Consider the following 23,758-nt stretch of genomic DNA (forward strand, 5'->3'; position numbering starts at 1 on the left):
AGATTTTGAAAAACCGCGTCATCTTTAATTATTCACTTTATGTTTGATTTTTAATTAAAAACAATGTGATTTTAGAAAAACCTCTCATTTCGAAAATTTGGGAATTCATTCACAATAAAAACAAAGGTTCGAAGAGTCGCAACCAATCTTTGATTAGAGTGTGATTGGGCACCAAAAAATGTTTTGCCATTTTAAATAAAAAATTAATTTTAATTAAAACAACAAATTTAGGTATGCGTTACCAAAATTCAAGTTCGGGAGTCGATTACGCGTGGGGAAGGATTAGCACCCCCACAACACCCTAAATCGGTACCTAGTCGATCAATTAACGTCTTTGCAATGAAATTTACAAGTTCGATTTTTAATTTGATTTATGATCCCCAACAAAACAACGACATACAAACTTTATCATATTCGAAAGCACCAAAATATATTAAATTAAAATTACCCAGCCTTTACAAAGATGAAGAATATTCGATTATTTAAAAATACCGAGACCAGATCTTAAATCAATTATAACAACCTTTTCTCGATAGATTTAAATAGCTGAATATTTCTTTTTCTTTCATTCCCCAAATTTTAAAGTGATGAATAAATTTCTTAGGTGTCACTGATGGGATACACTTTTAATTTAAAATCGTTAGAAACGGACCTCTAATCAGTTAAGACAGCCCACTTAGAACGTTTTTAAACTAAAAGGATATTACCCTTAATCAAATTATGCAATAATGTCAAGTTATGCACATGAGGATATCATGCAAAAACTAATTAGATTATGCAACACATTTGAATGAACATTTGAGTCTAAAATGCACTTGTAACTATATACTAAAAAAAATTAAACTTGTTATGGTTATGTTAGCATGCAACCAATATCTTTTATCCTAAACCAATTAATAACTTCAAATATAATATTAATCTCATTCGCTTAAGGTTGGAATTAAAATGTAATTATATAATACATACATGTATAACAAAATGGGCATACCACATACAATGTAATAAAATAAATGCCATTACTTATAAACAAAATTAAATCTACTGCTAAAACTCAATCTTAAATTTAATGCTACCATACAGGAAGAAAATAATAGAGAACCAAAATCAGGCATACAAAATAAAAATTACCCATTAGAATAAATAAGCCTACTAAGTGATTAAATTGCCAAATAACCAAAATTACAGGGTACATTCGAAAATAAACATAATTGAAAGAAAAATATAAATTTAGGATAAAATAAATAGAAAGAATTATAAACATGCAAACTTCTACCTAGAAACTAAAACGAAACAAAACAAAATTAAAAGTGAAATGTCTAAAAACAGCAAAAATTAGATACACTGATACTTGGGACCAAAATGCGAATAAACGCTAAAACAGAGGGATTTAATAATAGTTTTACCCTAAAGACTCGGTGACTAAAGAGCTAATTTACCCGAATTCTATTCTATAAAACCTAACTTTACCCTAAACCTAAACTAAACTCAACTAAACACAAACTCAGCCACTCTCTCCTTCTTCCCTACGAACGGCGCCTCTCTTCAAAGTAAACGGCCACCGTGGTGGTGGCCCTGGAAACTAGTCCTAAACCAAACTCAACACCTCAATCTTCCCTCCAGACCACAAACCCTAAGTTAAAACTCACCAAACCGACCCCTAAACAACGCGAATAACCCTCGTCCCTTCATCAACTTCTATATCCGGCGAACTACTACGACAGGAACCAACGGCAAGGTAAAACGACCACCCCTCTTCTATTTCTATTTTGTTCTGTTTTTATTTTAGAAATCCCGATAAATGGTAACTAAACCGAAAAAATGACATGCAAGGGTGCAAACAACTCACCACAAATTCACCCAACTCTGGCGACAGTGGTTCTCCTTCAGCGACACTCGAACAGACCAGGTACGCACCTATCCCTTTCCTTTGGTTTGGTTTTGCTTGATGGTGGATAACGATGATGGGTTTCGATTGGTTTGCTTTAGGTTATTTTGTGTTTTTTTCGTTGAATCCCCTCAACAATGATCCTTTTGTTTATTTGGAATTGATGTTAAAATAAAATGAAAGAACTCACGAAAGAATCGTAAAGATAGCTTCGAAAATCAAACTCTAGCTTTTATTTTCTGTGAAAAAAATGAGAATGATTATATCCTTTTTTCTGTTACAATGAATCTGCTCACAATGTAATCCTCTCCCCCCTGATGATCGTGAAAACCCTCCCTGTGGTAATTGTTTTCTTTTCTTGCTTGTGTGATTCCCCCCTCTGATGTTCGTGACTGATCGTATTATACCCCCATAGTCTCTTTTGAAATCAAAAACCAATTCTGTCGGTTATGGGCTCGAGCAAAGTGATTATGGACGGCAGTGGTGGCTTCGGTGAGTGGCCGACAAGCGTTGGTGGGTGGCGTTCGGAGCTGATAATGAATCTGTTAATATTTTTTTTATTACCTCATAATATGCTGCCCCCACATCATGTATTGAATATGCTAATGTTTTGTATTTTTACATGAACATGAGGTCTTCACGAGGGGCATGGACAGCATGGGTGGTCGTGCTGATGGGCGAGTGCCGTCGGGCGTGATGCTCCACGCCAAGGTTGGAAATGGCACCAGCATGGGCAGCAAAGAATGGTCTTCACGTGGGCAGCATGTGCTACTATTGTGGGTGATCAAACCGGGTTGGATCGGGCTCCAATCGGTCAAACTTGGGCCTACTCTTGTAATTAATTTGGGTTTGTAAAGGGACCTTAAACACTTTAATTTGAGTTTGGGATTGAATTTTGGCTTCAATTTATATCTGGAATTCTAAAATGAAATAAATATGGTTTCAATCCAATTTAGCACCAAAGTTTCTTGATTTTCATGTTAACCCCAAATGCAAGTTTCCATTCATCCTTTGAATTAAGTCCTCATTGAGCACGATTGTCTCCAAATTAATTCTCGATCATCTTCAAATGAATTCAAATGGTTTGGGTAAAATTAGGATATTACAGTTGCTCCTCTTTGCTCGTTGTTGTGAACACAATAACGCAGCAAAGACAAATAATGACCAAATTTTGTCTGATTACGACGTCATTTCCCTTTTTTCAGTCTTCTTTTGATTTTCGCCTCCATCTCACGTGCACAAAACCTTTTAATCGATTGTTCTGCTTCTTTATACTCAGGATTCTTCGATTTCTTTCCACATTTGATGATCTGGTGGCTTGCTCCAACACTCTTCTGAGAAGGCTTAAAATGGCTCGGATGACTTATCATCTTGGTGAAAAACATCCTACCTGAAGGTCTTATGAATGACCCGAAAGATTTATCATCTTGCTAGAAAGACTCACAAATGACCCGAATGATTTAGTTATCACGCTCGAAAGACTTACTGATGGTCTGAAGGATTTCATCATCATGCTCAAAAGACTTACTGATGGCACTTACTAATGGATTTCCTTCACTACTCTTCCTTGAAGGCTTAATAAATTACCCGAAGGATTTAATCATCATGCTCGAAAGACTTACTGATGGACGAAAAGACTTCATCATCATGCTCGAAAAACTTACTGATGGGTTTCCTTCACTACTCTTCTGTGAAGGCTTACAAATTACTCGAAGGATTTAATCATCATGCTCGAAAGACTTATTGATGGCTCGAAGGACTTATATGGTGCGAAATTTTGGAAATCGCATTCTTACTCTTCAAAGATTTCATTTTTTTAAAATATCACTTTCTCATTCTTCAAATTCCCTTGAAAACATCTTACCCGAAGGTCTTATGGATAGCCCGAAGGACTTATCATCTTGCTCAAAAGGCTTACAGATGACCCAAAAGATTTAAGCATTGTGCTCAAAAGACTTACTGATGGCCCGAAGGACTTATAAATTTTGGAAATAATTTACTAGGTAAGAAACATTTCTTACTTTTCAAAAATTTCATTTTCTCAAAACATCATTTTCTCATTCTTCAAATTCATGTGAAAACATCTTGCCCGAAGGTCTTATGGATGGCCCGAAGGACTTATGATCATGCTCGAAAGACTTATTGATGGCCCGAAGGACTTACTAAGTGTGAAATTTTGGAAATCATCTTCTTAGTTTTCAAAAATTTCATCTTCTTAAAACATCATTTTCTCATTTTCAACTTCATATGAAAACATCCTGCCCGAAGGTCTTATGGATGGCCCGAAGGACTTATCATCTTGCTCTAAAGGCTTACAAATGACCAGAAGGATTTAATCATCATGCTCGAAAGAAATACTGATGGATTTGCTTCAATACTCTTCGGTGAAGGCTTAAGATAGTGCTTCACTACTCTTCTGTGAAGGCTTAAAATTGTTTGCTTTACTACTCTTTGGTGAAGGCTTAAGATGGTGCTTCAATACTCTTCTGTGAGGGCTTAAAATTATTTGATTCAGTACTCTTCGGTGAAGGCTTAAGATGATTGCTTCGCTACTCTTCGGTGAAGGCTTAAAATTGACTTGCCCCAATCTTATGTGTGCAAGTCCTTCCAATCGATCGATTCACTTCTTCATACATAAAAATCTTTGTTTTTCTTCTATATCTGATGGTCATCACTTCAGAGTAATGCTTCTTTTGTGGATTAGACCTCTCAATTCTTCAGGGTATGCCTCTCTAAATGTGATTCCTTACGTTTGAGGTTTGAAATCTTCTTTTCAATTATCGAGATTTTAACATCCTGCATCTTCTCTTTTCAATGGAAGATTTGTCAAAATCATGTGTTTATGCATGAAACACTAGCGCAATTAAATGTATTAGTGTAATGCATTTTCTTTTATGCAAATGATGTTTTCATGAATGCATAAATGTTGAATCAATCTTCACTTGGCTCCAGATCAAGGGTCTACTTCATATACCCGTGTAGTAACTCATAGTTTCCAACTTGCATCTTTGAAGATCCATTTAATCTTCTTCTATCTTCATGTCTTCTTTGTCTTCTATCACCATTTCGGAGGAAACATTTCCTCTCTTAACTTCTTGCTATGGTCAGAAATATAACTATATTCCTCCATTTTTGGAGACTATGCATATGACTAGGCCAAACTCCGTAAAGATCGAAGTGAGTGATGTGTCTATTCTGATTTGACTCTTGCAACGTATCACAAGGAGGATCTATCCCGATTTTCATGTCACCACATCTAATCATATATCAAACAAGGCTCATTTATACCATATCATGTTGGGAGATTTAACAATTGCCCATCATTCAACCTTAGTTGGTTTCACTAGTTTCTTGTTGTTTAAAATTATATCGACATTTCCTTGGAAATAAATCTTCATCAATTCTCCTTTTTAATCTTGGGATTGTAGAAAACAACCCTTATCTTGGGTCATGGAAATAACACCTAATCGTAACACTGATTCAGCTCCATATTTACTGGTTCGTAAAACACTCGACAACACATTCATTTTTCCTGTGGCTTCTGCCCCTATCCTTCAACCAAATAAGCTCTTTTGCATAGCCTTCGAAGTTTTTGTATGGTATTACAAGGATACCAAAACTCAATGGAGATTAAAGTGGGATATTTTGGCTCGCCAACATTAATGCATGTGAAATCACTAGAATAATGCAAGCGATGATGGACAAAATGATCATATATGGTAAATTCCACTGTCATAGTTTCACCATTTTCATTCTTCGTACTTTCTATCTCATTGGAAACTATCTGTTCAATTAAATGATCTTTCTATAGGTCAATGTGGGCTTTCCAAAATGTCTCACATTAATACTTTTAGCTGAAACATATCTTCACTAGTGTCACCAACATTATCTTATACTGGTACGGGGCCCTCAAAATACCCCAACACCTCAAATTGTAAGGCTCATTCTTAATACCTTCTTGGTCTGAATCTTATCATCTCAACATGATGTGGGTTCAATCGTGCCCCAACATGGTACGAGCCTTCAAAATGCCCCATCACCTCAAATTATAAGGCTCATTCTTCATGCCTCCTTGGTCTGAATCTCGTCATCTCAACATGATGTGGGTTCAGTCGTGCCCCAACATTATCTTATACTGGTACAGGCCATCAAAATGCCCCATCACCTCAAATTGTAAGGCTCATTCTTCAGGCTTTCTTGGTTTGAATCTTGTCATCTCAACATGATGTGGGTTCAGTCGTGCCCCAATATATCCTAACTTGAATGTTCTCATTCTGGTGTCACTATACAGTAGTGTTGTCAAATAGTTTGAGGGCTTCTCTTCATACTACTTAAGAATTGATCAATTCTTCTCTTCATACAAGCTAGAATATGTGCCCCTTCTGAATAATGAGATCATATTCTTCTTGATGGGTTACTAACAGCGTCACAAAGAAATATTACAATTTCTATCCTTCATCCATTCTGATCTCTTAGACCATCTGCTTCAAGATCGCAGATTGCTTCATGTTCTGGCATCGCTTATTCTTTTTCTCCAATAGAGGCATAATGAGCCTCACCATCTTCAAGGACCTTTCACATTTGAACTGTCATATTTGAAAATGTTTTTCCCCTTTCTCTTATTTTAGGGATCAAAGAATGAAGGAATTTTATAAAACATTGCCCCTTAATTCAGGCTCACAATCGAATCAAATCATAAACATGAGTTCATAAAATATCAAAAGAATCAATAGCTCTTTAATATTTTTAGGGTTATAGCTATTTGACAAGCGTCAAAATTTGAGGGGTTGACTTTATATTTTCTAAGGTTTTGACCACCGAAATGTCATTTCTTTCTTGATCATTATGAACATCGCAACATGTCCTTCTTTCTTGGCTTGGTACTTTAATCGGATGCGGACAAAATGACGCAACTAGTGTAATCAATTACTAGACTTTCTAGAACACTTCTATTTCAGTTCTCTGAAATCTTCCATTAGTTCAAGCTTCGTAAGCTCCTCTAACAAAGGCGGTGCAGAAATATCGATCTAAAAATGAAATTCTTGTGTGCTCGTGTGAAATCGACTATAACAGGTGTTCCTTAACTCCCTTAGTCCATTTTTTACCGAAACTCCTTATTTATAAAATTGATTTAATTTGCCATTTTCTGGCTAGCTGAAATCAGCTTTATTGTAATTTGCCTTTTATCGGGCTAGCTGAAGGGTTCATCTCATCACAAAGTCTTTGACTTGACAATCACAGTGGAGCATACACCGAATTGCCAAGTACCCCGATCAAGGTCATGGTTTGAATATAATCTATTCATAAAGCCATGGCTTTCGAGTTTCCTCTATAACCAATTACCTTCGCGGAATAGCTCAGCTTTATTGTATACATATAATATTATAATATGGGTATACGGATCCAATTTCTTAAGCTTGTCAAGAAGAACCTGTCATAGTCTACGTGTTGTTGAAAGTCAAAAAATCTCATCTCAAAAACTAGATTCACCTACTCGATTTTTCCATCCGTAAAGATCATAATCATCATCGAACGTCGTCAACAAAAGTATGGTCTAGACAGTTTTATGATGTCATACACAAAAGATGCCCCATGTTGTCCGCTCCTATGCATACCTGAATACCAAGCCTATTATTCATTTCCTTCTAAGAGGAGAAGGCTATATCAGTCCCTACAATAGAAAGGTATAATGTTTGATTGTATCTTCTGGGGATAAGTCCAGGGTCCTTGTTTTATCAGGTTTCAACCTTGTCATCTTGTCAAAGATTTATAGCTCATCATTATTAAAGAACTTTTAATTCAATTTATATTCAAAGAACTTCAAGTCATAAGTTCGATTCAATGCTCACTATCCTTAAAGTAACATGAACTCATTTAAATATCATTACAAAAAAAATTGATGAGAAAGTCTAAAAAACATGTTCAAACAAGATGTTGCAAATTATATAAAGTTTCATGAAATGATTTCTTCCTAATTAGGATGCCCCATTACTTGAGCTAATCATCCACTGTTTCACCAATTCTTGTGTTGTCGTCCCATTTTCCATAAGCATCTTTATCTCCTTTAACAGCGGCCTATAATTTCCCGTAGAATGCCCCAATGCTCCTAAGTGAAAATCACATGCACTATCTTGATCATAGCTATGAGCAGAAGGGTCTGGTTCCACTTTCACTGGTCTCGGTGCGAGGTATTAACCTTTAATCAAATGGGGATACAGATATGAGATAGAAGTTTGGAACACTTTCAAAGTATTTTTCGATCTTGGGACTTTCTTTGGACGACTCGAGTAACCTGATGCCCCTTTTCTTTTGCGATTGTAGGAGTTCTAGATGTGACATTCATTCACCTCATCAGCCTTTTCCTTTTGATCGGTTGGACGTTTGGATGTGACTTTCAAGTTTCCTTTGCTGATTGCATCTTCAATTAACTCTCCAGCCAGCATAAGATCCTTGAAGCCCTTTATCGAATTTCCCAGCATTAACTCAAAGAAAGGAGCTGAAAGAGAATCGTGAAACATACATGATATTTTTTTCTTCTAGCATAGGAGGCTGAACTTGTGCTGCCACTCCTCTCCAACTTAGGGCATATTCTTTAAAGCTCTCAGTAGCTTTCATCCTTATCCTTTGAAGGTCATGACGTTTCGGGGCTAAGCCTTTAACATATCGATATTGTCCTAGAAAAGCATCGGCTAGATTAACCCATGTCTTGATATGCTCTCTGTTCAAGCGATTATACCATACTACCATTGGCCCAGCAAGACTATCATGGAAGTAATGAATCAACAGATTATCATCATTTAAGTACTCTTCCATCTTTCTGCAAAACATTTTCAGATGACTCAAGGGACAACTAGTGCCATCATATATCTCAAAATTAGGCACCCTAAATTCATGTGGGATGACCAAATCAGGGACCAAACTGAGTTCCCTAGCTTCTAACTCCTTGTGAGAGGCATTAACGACCTTCATATCTTTAACGGGTTCATTAAACCACTTGATCTCGTCTTCAAATTGCCCAAAATTGACGAAGCTTATCCCTAGGTGTGAGTTAGATGCTCCAGGGCAAATTATCACTCTTGATGTACCAGTCTGATGAGATTGATTTCCTTTATCATCTATTTTCTCTTTACCAACAGCTCGTGGTGCGAGCAACTGGATCATTTGATTCGATGCGTCTTGCAGAGAACCTGATGCTTGATTCCTCATATCTAGTTGTAACCCGACCAACTACTCTTGCAACTGATCTTGTAATTTCTTATGAGATTGCTCCATTGTTTCCATTTGTTTGCTCATGATGATGAGGAGTAGTATAAATGAATGATCTTGGTACTACTGTCACATAACCTCCCATAAGTTATTTCCATGTGTTCATGATTAATGCATATAAAATGCTTAAATAAATACATGCAAATGCAAATGCAAAATGTGTTAATTCCAAAAGTGACCACCATAGAACAACCTTCATTTAGACAACAAGATTTCATTACACCATAGAGTCAAAATACAATTACGATTCTTCATTTCTTCATTTTCTTGTACCGTACTATTCATGGAATTCAACATAGTACCCAAAGTTGTCGGCGTATCTTATCACCTTTGATGACGTCGGATGTCCTTAAATTGAATCTTGAGGTTTCCATTTTTACTTTCAATGCAAAGTGGTTTTCATGTCTTTGTGAAGGGTCTTCTCGTCCTTGGCATTACTGCATCTATCTCCTGAGGGAACGTCTTTGGCCTTCGCTCCTTTGAAAGAAATCTTTGATCAACTTCAAACTTCATTCATCAGATATCTTTCTTCATGGATATGTCTTCGATCAGTTTTAGATTTCTTCAATCATCGGATGTCCTTCTTCATGAATCATTTGAATGTATCTGGATCTCCCGATTTTGACTATATGGTTAAGAATTTCTTGCCTCATTATGACCAACTTTCTTATTAACCAATCACTTGCGAATTAACACATTTGGATGACATGAAGATGCAAATGCAATAAATCTCAAATAAAATAGACATAAAACCAAAATGGGTTAGTACACATAATATAAACAACAAAATGATGAGTATCGTAACAAATAAAACCTACCCTCACATGCTGACTACCCAATCATGCTTAGTAGATCTTACCCAACATGATATCTACCCCCATGCTTTGTCATTCACAAAAAATCCTAACCGCATGATATCTAATTCGCATGCTTGTTCGAGAAAATAATCCCAACCGCACGATTTCTAGTTCGCATACATTTATTCAAAAAGCGAAAATAAATGACTCAAAAACATTTCCTTGTGTACCCTCCTCACGGGACTCCTAAGGTTCGGGTCAATCTCGACCTAAGTTTGGGCTCTAAGTTCACTATATACTGGGTTAGGTTCTAAAGTAATAGGTTCTTGAATTGTCCTTGCCGGTGCCCCCTTAGGCTACCGAACCCTCAATCCTAGCCCATCACAGGCTTTTAGGACCAAGTTCAATTTAGAGGGAACACACCTCATTATGTCCATGCGTAGGTGAATACCATCACGAGGACCATAAGGCGTGAGTTCCAGGAGCGATCCACTATCCCATGCGGAGGTGAAACCCACACGCTGGAGTAATCTCTCACTCCTACTTAAATAGGACGAAGCGGGGTTTTAGCTCATGTTATGCAAATGCAACTGTGCAGTTTGTGAGGAAAAGTGAAAATAAAACAATACATAATCACATAACACTCAAAAAATCAATCCTCTTTAAACACATGATTAATCTGAAACCAATAGCAAACAGATCAGTACAACTATTTATTTGTTAATCAGATTACCAACAAACTATATTAAAACCAAACAGGGGATCAAAAACCAAATTAGAACGAAATTATAACTTTCAATTGCAAAGACAATTAATTAATCAACTATAGGCATGACTCTCTAAACAAATCCCCAGCGGAGTCGCCAGCTGTCGAAACGATTTTTTTTCAAAGCGTGGGAGTGAGATTTCGAAAATTGAGTCATCTTTAATTATTCTCTTTATGTTTGATTTTAGAAAAACCTCTCGTTTCGAAAATTTGGGAATTCATTCACGATAAAAATGCAGGTTCGAAGAGTCGCCACCAATCTTTGATTAAGGTGTGGTTGGGCACCAAATTTTTTTTCCATTTTAAATAAAATTTATTTTTAATTAAAACAACAAATTTAGGTATGCGTTACCAAAATTTGAGTTTGGGAGTCGATTACGAGTGGGGAAGGATTAGCACCCCACAGCACCTTAAATCGGTACCTAGTCGATTAATTAACGTCTTTGCAATGAAATTTACAAGTTCGATTTTAATTTGATTTATGATCCCTAACAAAACAATGACATACAAACTTTATCATATTCGAAAGCACCAAAATAGATTAAATTAAAATTACCCAACCTTTAGAAAGATAAAAAATATTCGATTATTTAAAAATACCGAGACCATATCTTAAATCAGTTATAACAACCTTTTCTCGATAGATTTAAATAGTCGAATATTTCTTTTTCTTCCATTCCCCAAATTTTAAAGTGATGAATAAATTTCTTAGGTGTCACTGATGGAATACACTTTTTAATTTAAAATCGTTAGAAGCGGACCTCTAATCAGTTAAGACAACCCACTTAGAACGTTTTTAAACAAAAAGGATATTACCCTTAGTCAAATTATGCAATAATGTCAAGTTATGCACATGAGGATATCATGCAAAAACTAATTAGATTATGCAACACATTTGAATGAACATTTGAGTCTAAAATGCACATGTAACTATATACTAAAAAAATTAAACTTGTTATGGTTATGCTAGCATGCAACCAATATCTTTTATGCTAAACCAATTAATAACTTCAAATATAATATTAATCTCATTCGCTTAAGGTTGGAATTAAAATGTAATTATTTAATACATACATAACAAAATGTGCATACCACATACAACGTAATAAAATAAATGCCATTACTTATAAACAAAAATAAATCTACTGTTAAAACTCAATCTTAAATTTAATGCTGCCATACAGGATGAAAATAACAGAGAACCAAAATCAGGCATAAAAAATAGAAATTACCCATTAGAATAAACAAGCCTACTAAGTGATTAAATTGCCAAATAACCAAAATTACAGGGTACATTCGAAAATAAACATAATTGAAAGAAAAATATAAATTTAGGACAAAATAAAATGAGCTAAAAAATAAATAGAAAGAATTATAAACATGCAAACTTCTACCTAGGAACTAAAATGAAACAAAACAAAATTAAAAGTGAAATGTATAAAAACAGCAAAAATTAGATACACTAATACTTGGGGCCAAAATGCGAATAAACGCTAAAACAGGGGGATTTAATAATAGTTTTACCCTAAAGACTCGGTGACTAGAAAGCTAATTTACCTAAATTCTATTATATAAAACCTAACTTTACCCTAAACTCAACTAAACACAAACTCAACCACTCTCTCCTTCTTCTTCCCTACGAACGGCGCCTCTCTTCAAAGCAAACGGCCACCGTGGTTGTGGCCCTGGAAACTAGTCCTAAACCAAACTCAACACCTCAATCTTCCCTCTAGACCAGAAACCCTAAGTTAAAACTCACTAAACCGACCCCTAAACAACGCGAATAACCCTCGTCCCTTCATCAACTTCTATCTCCGACGAACTACTACGACAGGAACCAACGGCAAGGTAAAACGACCACCCCTCTTCTATTATTATTTTTTTCTATTTTTATTTTAGAAATCCCGATAAATGGTAACTAAACCGAAAAAATGACATGCAAGGGTGCAAACAACTCACCACAAACTCGCCCAACTCCGGATACAGTGGTTCACCTTCAGCGACACTCGAACAGACCAGGTACGCACCTATCCCTTTCCTTTGGTTTGGTTTTGCTTGACGGTGGCTAACGATGATGGGTTTCGATTATTTTGCTTTAGGTTATTTTGTGTTTTTTTGGTTGAATCCCCTCAATAATGATCCTTTTGTTTATTTGGAATCGATGTTAAAATAAAAAGAAGGAACTCACGAAAGAATCGTAAAGATAGCTTCGAAAATCAAACTCTAGCTTTTATTTTCTGTGAAAAAAATGAGAACGCTTACATCCTTTTTCTGTTACAATGAATCTGCTCACAATGTAATCCTCTCCCCCTGATGATCGTGAAAACCCTCCCTGTGCTAATCGTTTTTTTTCTTGTGTGATTCCCCCCTCTGCTGTTCGTGACTGATCGTATTATACCCCCATAGTCTCTTTTGAAATCAAAAACCAATTCTTCCGGTTATGGGCTCGAGCAAAGTGATTATGGACGATGGTGGTGGCTTCGGTGAGTGACCGACAGGCACTGGTAGGTGGTGTTGGGACCTGATAATGAATCTGTTAATATTTTTTTATTACCTCATAATATGCTGCCCCCACATCATGTATTGAATATGCTAATGTTTTGTATTTTTGCAGGAACATGGGATCTTCACGAGGTGCATAGACAGCATGGGTGGCCGTGCTGTTGAGTGAGTGTTGTTGGGCGTGATGCTCCACGCCAAGGTTGGAAATGGCACCAGAATGGGCAACAAAGAATGGTCTTCACGTGGGCAGCATGTGCTACTATTGTGGGTGATCAAACCGGGTCGAATCGGGCTCCAATCGGGCAAACTTGGGCCTACTCTTGTAATTAATTTGGGTTTGTAAAGTGACCTTAAACACTTTAATTTGAGTTTGGGATTGAATTTTGGCTTCAATTTATTTCTTGAATTCCAAAATGAAATAAATATGATTTCAATCCAATTAAGCACCAAAGTTTCTTGATTTTCATGTTAACCCCAAATGCAAGCTTCCATTCATCCTTTGAACTAAATCCTCATTGAGCACGATTGTCTCCAAATTAATTCCCGATCGTCTTCAAATGAATTCAAATGGTCCGGAAAAAATTAGAGTATTACAGGTTATATGTGTGCAATGATGGTGTTCATAATGATTTATGTGGTGAATCACCATTTTGATCTACCAGCATAGTGTTGTTGTGTACTGCAGTACTTGTACTTTCGTTTAGCACTTAGAAACGTTTTATGTGTCATGCATTCTCATCTTTCATACATTAGGCTATAAATGAATTTTTATTACTCTGATTTACAAAATATGCTAGGGGTATGAAATAATATTTTGCAGGTTGTAAGACTAAAGACTTGGCTTAATAAGTCAGTTTTATGCGTTTAAATATTTTTTACGATTTAAATTATGTTTTGATCTTTTATGACTTACTTATGTTTCTAAAATACCTATTTATTTTACTGTCTCACTAAGTGAATACTTAGCGTGTGACTGTTTCACGCGTAGGTGATATAGTACGATCGAAGTGGGGAGTGTAACTCATATCATCTGTCAAGGGTTGCCTCATCAGTAACAATATGACATGTCTAGATATTCTTTTGATATTACTAGTTGGAATACTTAGTTGTGTTATGATGCTCTAGTAGGAGTATTTGAACTATGGTTTGTCTTATTATATTTATCATCGAACTTAAACTACTACATGATAGTTATAAATGCTATTTTATACATTAATAGTTAAATGACATTTTATATATATATTATTAAACAATATTAGTTAAAGAAATAAAATTTTACTATTTTTAGAATACAAGAATTATTTTAAAAGCATGTGACATCTCTGACTCGTGTTCGTAGACGTATACGGGAAAGAGGTGTTACATTATGTTTCAACTAATCTATCAAATATCAAATATAGTCATAATATGAATTAATTATATATATATATATATATATCAAAACCGAAAACCCGGAAAAAAAAAACAAATTGAAATTCAAAATAATCAATATTTAACCAAAAGTCAAAGTACATACTAGTGAATTAAACCTTTAATCAAACTGAATCGAACATATTAATACCAAATATATATTTATAATCCATAACAGTAAAAAACTAAAATTGAATTTTCTAATCACATTATGATTTCTAAAGTAACTCATAATAAGATAGTCTAAAAAACGTTATTAGAAACCGAAAGCCTATTTTTTTTTACTATTTCACAAAAATTTCTTAATCATTGATTCACCAAATTAAACCAAAACGTGATACAAAAGTCAAAATCAAATTGGATATATATTTTAATTTATATATATTCCATAATGACATTATATTATTTATAAAATCAAAAAATTATAATAATATAACGGCATTGAAAATAAGTTTTTAGAAAACAACAGTGTAATCCATATGCATATTCAACTGAAAGTGATCCAAGCATTCTCCTCAAATAACGATAAATGGGTTGTAAAATCAAAAATAATTTATAACCATTTTCATCCCCAATATATAACGACAAAAACAAAGATTGGTAAGGAGACATACTCCTGGTATTAAAGTAAAGATAACGCTGGGAGTATTAATCGTACAAAAAAATTGAAACCAAAGTTTCGGGAATATTAATCGCACAAAATATATATATATATTCCATAAATAAACAAATCAATTCATTATAAAAAGCCCAAAAAAACATCATCGATTAGGAAATTTTTAATCGCATAGTAATAAACTAACGATAACCAAGGCAAGAAAATCAATAAAACACAATTACAATAATTAAAGTAGGATTGAATCAAGTAAATCACTAAACTTAAAATTTCAACATCCAAACGTAATCCAATCACCAAAGAAACATATTAAAACCATAGAATTATAAGAATAAATCAATCCATAAAATAAATTAATTAGTACTCAATAATTCAACATAACGAGGTGATGATACCACTTGTTAGAACCAAAATCATAATAAATATGGAAAAAAAGTCAGGATCTAATCATGTCAAATCATCAAGAATAAAAATACTAGATGCGAAAGCGTGCCTAAATTAATTGATATGTTGAAATCCTTAAATCTTTCCTTGGTTGTGATCTTCCAAGAAGATAGAGTCCCTTTAAGTATAAACTCTCTGACAGAGATAAGAGTAAGTACGAGATTGTCTATTTCTTGGGGACCATAACCCCTTTATATAGCTGATTTAAGAATCAATTATTGTGTGTGCTCATAACTCTGCCTCTCATCAAATTATAAGTACAACTTTAATAGTATCTACACTTTTACTTCCATGACACTTCTAATACCTTATAACTTTATAACATAATTGGTCACTTAATTTATGTCATATGTTACGATAACAATATACATAATAAATATGTTCCCATAATTATGAATTTTAATCCAACACATGATGCCTACCTCTGTATATATGGTAGCTTAGCATATTTGTATGTTAATAGTTATGTTTACTAGCATGTGCACGTAGAGGACGCATGTAGTATAGTTTGGTTGTTAGTGTGGCACTGAGCTTGTGGGCTCAACGTTCGAAATTTGTTTCCATGCGCAGGTTCTTAGGAGGAGCGTTCAAGGAGCCATCCCATAGTCTGTTTTTCAGGCCAACTTCAGCTTTTTGAGTACGTCTTGATTATATTTATGAGGGCATGTATCATATATGGACCTTGTTGTATTTGAGTCATAACTGTGTTTTGAAAAATATTGATTAAACTTAATTGAGTTATATTTGGGATCTCATATTTTGTAAATCAAATACTATGGTTTTATTTTATTATTATTATGGATAATTTAGTTGTTTTAAAAAGAAAAATTTTAGGTTAACTACTTCGGTGATCCGATGTAGCGTACTAATTTTTCGATCTTCAAACTGTAATGGATTAGGATGTTACAGAATGGGTTTTGGGATGGGTCAGCGGGTCGGGTTGACTCGCTTCTAGAAGTCCACCAGGTGGTGGACAAGCCCCATGCACAGCGGCGCTTCTAGAACCCCACCAGGTGGTGGACATGCGACCTTTCGAGTGGCCAAAAAATTGCGAAAATTTTCTAAAATATTGTATTTTAAGGGGTTTTGAGACACTTATCAAGCTTGGTTCACAATGTTGAACAACGAAGAGCTCGATTACGAATCGTAGAACACTTGCACTATCTCACTCCTCCATACAATGGCGACAATGACGACAAAACCAATAACGATAGACTTAGGACGACAGAAGGGCACGATGGTATGAGAGGTATAGAAAACGGAGCTTCAATCGGAAGTGAAACAAATTTAAAGTTTCTTGGCTAAAAGTTTCTAAACAGGAAAGTTGAAAGTGAGAGAGGTTTCGGGTTTCCAGAAGTGGAAACTTTCATATTTTGGGTTTTAAACCAACACATTTAGAAAATGTTATAATTATGCATGGGGTCCTCCAACATATCTTATCTTTCAAATTTGGTCCGAATTTAATTAGAAATTCATTTTGGTCTTCAAATTTAACCGATATTAAGAAAAAGGTAGCACCTAAATTGGGGTGTGACAACTATTCAATTGATTAGTGGGATAAAGTTTTCTTAGTCTTGAACTTGATAATTTTTAATTTGATCCTTCAAAAAATCCACATTTTTTTCTTAAACTTTATTTTTTTGATGGTATATAATTCTATGATTATACCCGTATGTTACAATTTCGAAATATTATGTCATTAAATGATTAGAAATAAAAAGAAGCCAAATTTAATAATCAAATTACAAAAGCAGCCAAATTTAGATACTAAAAATTGTTTTATCTCTTAGTTATTTATGTTTTAAAATGATAAGGGGCAGCAGCCTTATCCCAAGCCTAGCTATCAATCTGACTCGGATTTCATTTCCGTTTGGAATTGTATGGCTCAAAACCACTTTACTTATAGCCACATACAACTAATTTTAAAAGTGGGTTGTCTTTATTTGAAATTTTAAGGTGTGTGTGAATCATGTGATTGAAATGGTTAAATAAATTATTGTTAATTTTAGATATGGTGGGTTTTAGAATATTGTCTGTAGTGATGTTAGGACGTTCATTACGAAATAATTGAGAATTTTTTAAATAAATATTATTTTATTATTATCTTAATCTAATAGAAAAGAAATAATAAGGGTGGAGTCTGAGGATTTTATGTTTCTGGTTCAAATTCTATTCTACGTAAGTTGCGTATGATTTTTATTTTAATTTATTTTGCCTTAAATTCTATTATCCTGTATAGAACCTGTTTAAAATTATTTTAATTTTAAATTTTATCTGTTTTCCTGTATTATAATAACGCATCCTATTTATGAGGATCCAATATTAAATTTTAATATTAAACACACATATAACCTATGTACTTAGCATTTTTTTTAATTTAATACTTAAACTTTCAATTTTTTCAACTAATTTAGTGCATTCCACTTATGTTGTCAAGTCATGAACATGTGAAACATTAAGACAACATCATTTGATACTGATGATGTTATCATGATATATGTCGCAGCCGTCTTTCGAATGAGCTCGGAATTGGGCTTCAACTTAAATAAGTTAGTTAGAGTCGTCACTGGTTATTTTAAAAACAAAATTTAGATTGATCGAACACCATCTTACTTGATATGCATTTTCCTAAAAATATGTCGGATTCGGGAGTCGGTTACAGTCAAGGAATGATTAGCACCCTTGAACTGTCCTTTCGGTAACATTAATTTATCGGTTATCTTCATTGCGAAAATTTGAAATTTAAATTGAAATTTAAAGTTTCAATTCAAATTATTCATCTTTAATTGGTTTAAGTTGTCTCTAAAAAGTCAAGATAAATATTAAACAGTGAAATATATACAAAAAAATAAAATAATAAATGAAGATAAATAAAATTGAGAAGAATGTTAAAATAAAAAATGAAAGAAAAAATAGAAAGAAAAAAATTTAATTTTGAAAATTAAAAATTAAAAAATGTTAAGAAAATAAATGTTAATAAAATACAAAACCCGAAAAATAAATAAACATATAAATAGATAAAAACCAAAGGATCAAATTGAATTAAATTGGAATTTATGGACTGAAATTAATGTTAAAATGAACTGCAAGAGGAAAAACACAAAATTAGGGGGTTAATTCGCAAAATATGAAAATATAAACAAAGATTATATTGAATAAATTAAAAATTCAAAGTCAAATTGAAATAGGTGACCAAAATGAATTAAATATCAAAGTAGCAGGGACGAAAGAAAGGATTTAAAATCCTCTAATTACACAGAGGTCTATGGTATATAAATACCCAAAAAACCAATTCCCATTTCATTTTAACCATTTCCCACATATTGCCATCTTCTCCGACTCGAGAAAAGCTCTCAACCAATCATTTTTCAGCCAATGGTCGGTCACTGACCGCCGCTTCGCCATTGCTCCGGCCACCACCTCCAATGACAAAAAAAACCAAACTTATCAAAACGTTCCCCTTAACACCCTAAACCAAAATCTCACAAAAAAGGCCCAAAAAGCGTAGATATACGCCCAAAGTTTCGATTTTTTACCTTTACTGATGGTGTCTCTTCGGCTCTCTGGTGACCTTCAGTTTCTCGACGTGGTCCTTGCGCTCTCCCCGGTGGCTTTCGGCTAAGGCTTTGATGTTTTTATTTTGTGCTATATTCGAATGATTTTTTTTGCTTAATCTCTATATTTTTTGTCTTGGTTGATTTTTGTGTTGGGCTTGTGGTTCCAGTTGCTTGGATTTTCCTTCGTGTCTTTCGTTGTTCGGCTCCGGTTCTTATATAGGCCCCCGTTGGGGGGTTGTTTCCGATGGCGAAGGGAGTTACTCTCCTCGTTCTCGATTTACTAGGAGTGTGAACGTTGCTGGCTAAAATCCCGGGATGGTTCAGTCCCGGGCTTCAAGTCCCTCCTATGCGACGCATTTTCCAAAATACGAAACCCTAGTTTGACTGGGCTGGGTCAGGCCTGGTTTGAGTTCTTTTGGACTGTTTTAAACCCTAAAAAAGAGAAAAATAAATAAATGAATAAATGAAAAAAAATAAAATGTAATGAAAATTACATACTACATATGTTTTTTAAAAAAAATATTTTCAAAATTATATATTTTCGAAAATATTTTTTAAATTGTATATTATATATTTTTCAAAACGTTTTCAAAATATTTTCCATTTTTAAAAAAAAACTATATAATATATATTTTTTTAAAAATATTTTCAAAACCATGTAATATATTTTCAAAAATTGTTTTTAAAACTATATAATATATATAAAAAATATTTTCAAAACTATATATATATATTTTTTTCAAAAATATTTTAAAACTATATATTATATAGTTTTTTAAAATGTTTTTAAAACTATATATTATATATGTTTTCAATATTATATAAGTTTTTTAAAATGTTTTTAAAAACTATATATTATATAAGTTTTCAAAATGTTTTCAAAAACTATATATTATATTTCAAAAACTGATTTTTTTTTTTAAAAACTATATGTTTCAAAAAAATGAAAAGCAAAATCTTTCAAAAACTATACGATATTATTATATATAAAAAAGGCTCCTGACGAAAATGAGTGTCTACAGCTGCGCCTTCTTTGTCCTTTTTCGTGTAATGAAAAACAGGAAAAAGATAAAATGACACAAATTTTCGTTAGGTATGAGGGGATCCCAGAGTCTAATATCCTCCCTTGTGGAGTTGAAGATTGACTCTGGTATTGCAATTAGCAATAACTCCTTAAATTGAGTTGTGAATGACTCATCCGTCGCGAAGTTGAGTTAGTCTTGAAATGATATCATTCTTTATGAAATTGAAACCGTAGTTCATTATTTGAATCAGACGGTGGCTTTTTATTGACAAATCATAGTCAACCTTGGTATTCTTCTCGATTTAAAGAACTTGTTTGAAAATTTGATTGGAAAGTAGTTCCTCGACACTACCATGTGGTTGATAGGCCCTCGAGCTGAATGAAATCAAACTTAAATTTTTTTGTTGACAGATAACCCTTCTCGCCTTGAGTTATGTTGTACTAAGCTGAGAGATTGCCCCAGATCTTCCTCTTGACTTAAAGACTTTGGTTTAAACTTCAACCGAAAAGCAGTTCCTCACTACTACCATGCAGTTGATATGTCATCGAGCTGAATGGAATTGAACTCGATAGTTTTTTGTTGAAAGATAGCCCTTCTCGCCTTGAGCTATGCTATAAATTTGATATGCCTTTGAGCAGAATGGAATCAAACTCGAAGGTTTTTGTTGGCAGATATCCCTTCTCGCCTTTGAGCTATGCTTTAAATTTGATATGCCCTTGAGCTGAATGGAATCGAACTCGGAGGTTTTTGTTGATAGATAGCCCTTCTCGCCTTGAGCTATGCTGTAAATTTGGATGCACTTGAGCTGAATGGAATAAACTCTAAGATTTTTGTTGATAGATAGCCATTCTCGCCTTGAGTTATGCTGTAAATTTGGCTGCACTTGAGCTTAATGGAATCGAACTCGAAGATTTTTGTTGATAGATAACCCTTCTCGCCTTGAACTATAATCTAAATTTGGCTGCCCTTGAGCTGAATGGAATCGAACTCGAAGGTTTTGTTGATAGATAATCCTTCTCGCCTTGAGCTATACTGTAATAGGTTGGGATATAACCCGTATTATTGCAGATGACTCATTTGCTGTGAAATTAAGTCAATCCACTTGGGCACGATATCCTTCATCGTGAAGTTGAAATCGTGGATGGATCTTTTGATGTAAAGTTGAGCTTTGAATTGGATGTACTTCGTTGTGAAGTTGAAATCCAAAATTGTATTGCTTTCGAGTTCAATATCTTTCCTTGTGGAGTTGAAATTGACTCTAAATGAAACTGAAAAGTTATTTATTGACAGATAACTTTTCTCGGCTTAAGTTGTGCTGTAAATTTCCTTTAAATAAAAGATGTCCCCCCTTTGCGGGTCTAAACTGATCATAATTCTTTAGATGATTCTCTTTCACCGGAAAGCCAAGTGGTAAATTTTTTCAGTCGGATATCATCCGTCTGGAGTTGAAATCTGGCATGAAAACTTTAACTGGAAATTGGCCACTCGTCGTTGAGTTAAGCTGAACTGGATCCTTTCTAAATTGGCTCTCGAACCCGTCTGAAGTTTATTATATGATCTGTCAATCTTTCAATATGTAAAGTTGGTTTAGGTGTAGCTCCCTACCGCTGAGTTAAGCATCCATCATCGATCTTATTTTAAGGTGCTCTTGAATCGAATATCTTTCGTCTTGAAGTTGAAACTTGATTCTAAAGCTACAAAAAATTATTTATATGAAAAATGATAAATGTGATGCTCTTAAGTACGTCTAAGATGCATGCAATATGAATTAGTTTTATTTTATCTTCTGGATAGAGTCTCGTTCTTTTTACTGGTCTTGTCCTTGGAATTGATCATGCCCCATTTTTCTTCTCGAGTTGCTGACAATGTCACAAGTTTTATCTGATCACTTGGACTATTTGCTTTCAAGAATGTGAAATGCCTCATTATTCTGGCATTGTTTATTCTTTATTCAATAGAGGCAAAATGAGCCTCACTAGCTTCAAGGACCTTTCACATTTGAGATTGTCCTGTTAGAAAATGTTTTTCTTTTTTCTTTTATTTTAGGAAAAAAAGAATATAAGAATTTTGTAAAACCTTACCCCTTAATTCATGCTCACAATCGAATTAAATCATAAACATGAGTTCACATAATATCAAAAGAATCAATAACTCTTTAGTGCTTTCAGAGTTGTAGCTCTTTGAAAAATATCCAAATTGATGAGTTGGTTTCCTAATTTCTAGGGTTCGACCACCAAAATGTCATTTCTTTCTTGGTCTTTTGAACATTGCAACATGTCATTTTTCTTGGCTTGGCATTTTAATCGGATGTGGACAAAATGACACAACTAGCATAATCAATTACTAGACCTTCTATTTCAGTTCTATGAAATCTTCCATTTTCAAGCTTTGTAGGCTCCTCTAACAAAGGCAGTGCTGAAATATCGATCAAAAATGAAATTCCTAAGTGTTCATGTGAAATTGACTATAACAGGTGTTCCTTAACTCCCTTAGTCCATCATTACCAAAAACTCCTTATTTGATTTAATTTACCATTGTCTGGTTAGATGAATTTTATCCATAAAGCCGGGGCGTTTAACCAATTGCTCTAAAGGGACAGCTCAATATTATAATCACCTTTATCAGGCTAACTGAAGGGTTCATCTCATCACAATGTCTTTGACCTGACAATTGCAGTGCTGCAAACACTGAATCGCCAAGTATCCGAGCAATATCATGGTTTGAATATAATCTATTCATAAAGCCAGGGCTTTGAGTTTCCTCTATAACCAATTGCTTTAGTGGAATAGCTCAACTTTATTGTATACATGTATAATTATAATCTAGGTATACGGATCCAATTTCTTAATCTTTTCAAGAAGAACCTGTTATAGTTTAGGTGTTGTTAAAAGTAAAAAAATCCATCTTTAGGGTTCAATTTCCAAGCAATTGGCCTAAACTAGATTCACCTACTCGACTATTCTATTTGTGAAGATCGTCATCATCATTGAACGTCGTCAAAAAAGTATGGTCTAGTCAGTTTTGCATTGTCATACGCGAAAGATGCCCCATGTTGTCCGCTCCTATATATACCTTAATACCAAGCCTCTTGTTCATTCCCTTATAAGAGGAAAAGGCTATATTGGTTCTTACAAGGGAAGGGTATGGTGTTCAAGCGTATCTTCTAGGGTAAGGTCAAAAGTCCTTGTTTTATTAATTTTTAATCATGTTACTTTGTCAAAGATCTATAACTCCAACCAATTACAGAGTTTTTATTCAGTCAATATTCAAATAATTTCAAGTCTGCAAATTTGTTTCATTGCTCACCATCTTTAAAGTAGCGTAAATTCATTTAAATATCCTTATAAAAACTAAGAAAAGATGAAAAATAAATTCAAACAAAATGCTACAAATGGAGTAAAGCTTCATGATGGAATGAAACGATCTTCTTCCTTATTTAGATGGCCCCGAGTTATTGAAGTCAATCCAATTCTTATTACGTATCTTCTGC

At 34.1% G+C, this 23,758-nt stretch overlaps 2 long non-coding RNA genes across 2 annotated transcripts; both read left to right on the forward strand.

Moving 5' to 3' along the window:
• Positions 1-1,495: 1,495 nt before the first annotated feature.
• LOC120170606 lies at positions 1,496-2,772 on the forward strand. The gene is made up of 3 exons (XR_005520797.1): positions 1,496-1,735; positions 1,831-2,398; positions 2,519-2,772. It is a non-coding gene; the product is annotated as an uncharacterized LOC120170606 (long non-coding RNA).
• Positions 2,773-12,308: 9,536 nt separating this feature from the next.
• LOC120170609 lies at positions 12,309-13,586 on the forward strand. Its single transcript, XR_005520799.1, has 4 exons — positions 12,309-12,562; positions 12,658-12,733; positions 13,121-13,218; positions 13,329-13,586. It is a non-coding gene; the product is annotated as an uncharacterized LOC120170609 (long non-coding RNA).
• The last annotated feature ends 10,172 nt before the right edge of the window (positions 13,587-23,758 follow it).

Source organism: Hibiscus syriacus, unplaced genomic scaffold (assembly GCF_006381635.1).
Source record: "Hibiscus syriacus cultivar Baekdansim isolate YM2019G1 unplaced genomic scaffold, ASM638163v2 tig00111783_pilon, whole genome shotgun sequence".
NCBI classification, from domain to species: Eukaryota; Viridiplantae; Streptophyta; class Magnoliopsida; order Malvales; family Malvaceae; genus Hibiscus; species Hibiscus syriacus.